This window comes from Pinus tabuliformis, chromosome 4_1, assembly GCF_031772625.1.
Source record: "Pinus tabuliformis cultivar Carrire ecotype Pingquan chromosome 4_1, CPIR1, whole genome shotgun sequence".
Lineage (NCBI taxonomy): Eukaryota > Viridiplantae > Streptophyta > Pinopsida > Pinales > Pinaceae > Pinus > Pinus tabuliformis.
Genome location: NC_142303.1, coordinates 647,193,933 through 647,197,134, shown reverse-complemented (window position 1 = coordinate 647,197,134; position 3,202 = coordinate 647,193,933).

Here is a 3,202-nt window from a genome sequence, read left to right as displayed (position 1 = left end):
TGGGATCCCCTTCAACTGAAATTTTTGAAACATGCAGACTTGGAATGAAGTGCTGTCATTGCTGGCAAAATGACATTGTATTGACAGAATGGCAAAATGTTACAGCACAAATCCTATGTTCTTAAATGATCATCTTGTATGTGAACATTCATCTACTGGAATGTTGCATTAATTATTAGTTAATAAAAATTGGCATTGGCAATTTTTATTTTGTCTCTATGGCTCTTGATTCATTATGCTAATGTTTAATGAATTAATTATTAGTTAATAAAAATTGCATTCGCAATTTTTATTTTGTCTCTATGGCTCTTGATTCATTATGCTAATGTTTAATTAAATTTCAATATCTCTGCTCCAATATTTTTTCATTATGCCAATGTTTAATGCATTAATTATTAGTTAATAAAAATTGCATTGGCAGTTTTTATTTTGTCTCTATGGTTCTTGATTCATTATGCTAATGTTTAATTAAATTTCAATATCTCTGATCTAATATAAAATTATTATTATTATTTATTTTTATTTAATTGTAATATCACACTCTATCTTGCATTGTTTAAATAAATAATGCATTTTATAATTTAAATTACCCATATAATATTAAATACTGCTTATCCATTCATATTTAATTATAACTATTAAATTATTTATAGTTTTAACTAAGCATAAATTCCCTATAATATCTTTATTATTCACTATTCATAATGGAAAGACTACACTTCCAATCACAAAGAAATAAAATTCCTTGAATAAAAAGATTCGCACATTGAAATGAACTGTTATCTAGTTTTTATTTAAAACAGTAGTAATTGAATATGACTTTCATAATTTATACAATGTAATATCATTTCTCCCAGTTGTATTAACCTGCAATAATTAGCTTATGGCAAGGCAAGCCATTCTTGTCACCAGGTATAAAGTTTAATAACATAATAACTTTTAAAAAATCAAGCTGTCAAAACATTATTTATAACTAATAAAGAGTAATTTGAAGTGTCAAAACATTATTTCTAACTAATAAATAGTTTCTAACTAATAAATAAAGTAATTTGAAGTGTCAAAACATTATTTCTAACTAATAAATAGAGTAATTTGAACTGTTGTACTCAATCTCCATTCTTTTATTATTTTCAATTATCCCAAATTTCGTCATTCTATATCTCATCATATCTCCTATGCTTATGTTATGTCAAATAAATGAATTATATTAAACTATACTCCCTAATTAAGATAATCACAAAATAGAAAAACAACTATGTTTAATGGCATCTGTTTATCTGTGATGTAAGTGCCTTCATTATACTTTGAAAAAATTTCAATAAGAAAACTAACTTGCTTAAATGGAACACAGATATTGCAAAAAGCAAGAGTATACAACACCAAAAGATAATGAATTTTTTCTTGCAGGTCATGATCAATTTACATTTCAACTCGTAGAGTTTAAATGTTTTTTCAATTTTAATCTGTTTATTTTAGTTTTTAATTTATAAAATAAACTTATCAAAATTGCTTTGCTATTGTACTTAGATACTATATTTACTAACCCAAAACTATAAAAAAGACCAAAAGTCATGTCCTTTTGCATCACAACAAATTACTAATTAAATGCAACAAATTACTAATTAGAAATTAGATGCAGGGTTTATTTTCTTTGCTTTTCTTTGCTAATTAGTAATTAGACAAATTTAAAGTTCACACTAAAGTTATGATAAACAATATTTTTAAATAAATATATCTTTTGTTCTTTTGACCATGGAATAATTCCCCAATCATTGACATTAACCCCAATGGAATCACTTATGTCCAAACATGTTACTAGATATCTAATCTTTCAATTCTGGGTTCAAGACTCCATAATTTTTAAATGCTTAAGTTCTTCTTTGACTTTCGACAATCATTTATCTAAATATTGAACACTCTCCACCACGGATTTAATTAACAAATTTATATTCATAATAATGTTTATTTGCTCATTATCATTTTATGAATATTTCCATAATATTCAAACGTAAACAAATAACAAAATTCTATCTTTTATGCATCATGAATTCATTATTATGCATTTAAATATATTTTATACCCCATGCTTATTAAAATACATTACTTACTTTAACACTCTCTAATTCTTCATACATTATAATGCATTATTATTACCTTTTATAGTTTTTCCCCGTCAAGGTTTCCATGATTCACTCTTAAATTTTATTACATTTTAATTATTAATCTAAACACTTTCTAAATCATGACACATTGGAAAATTACGTCTAAAACTATTCTTACTTTTATCACAATTCTTACTTAACAAACGCAAAGTTCATTATATTTCACTCTTTGCATAAAGTCAAAGAGTCCATACAACAATTCGCTATCCAATTCACTAAATCTTAATACAAATAAGCATGCCTACAACACACTAGTAATGCAAACCAACTCTGATGATAATGCAAATTAAACACCTATTAAATCTCATCATAATAACTCACCAAACCCTTCTATTAACTGGCAGGGACTAGCGCCACAACAGTGGCTCCTTGTTTTGTTTAACATTTAGCCTTGATAGCGGATTTAAATATTCAAGCAATTTTATAGTGTTCTTCCTTTGTTTTCAATTACTGTGAGCATGATATGTCATCCCTTGGTGGCTTGCCAGAGAAGGAATTAATCGTCTTTATCTAGAATTTACAGTTTCCTAGATTGAGAACTACTTTATGATAGCACGATGTGCTATGGCACTTCATTAACTAAATATCTATGATTTGACTACGGTTCCCATTTAAAATCATGGGGTTTATTTTTATTTTTTTTATATGAGGTTTTAACATAATGATTTAGGTACAACTTCCTTCTTTTCACATTCGTTGTTGGTTACGCGGGCATACCCGTGTCTACAATAGAACTGGCTCACTCGGTTGTCCTGTTCCTAATTTATAGGCTTTCCATTTTGATGTATAACATTATTGTTAGCGAGCTCTCTCTGCAGATTTTCTTGAGTTTTGCTATATTTTTATTTAATTCAAAACATTTAGCACAAAGATGCATTTTCATAGTGTTTCCCCACTGCAATATGATCCTATTGTAGACTGTATGTAACGTTAATTACTCTTACATTTCTCATAACCTCAGCTAGAATACTACAATTAATCCAATGATTCTTTTACATTTTCCTTTGGTTAAATCCACTTTTTTAGTCATACTGTACTGC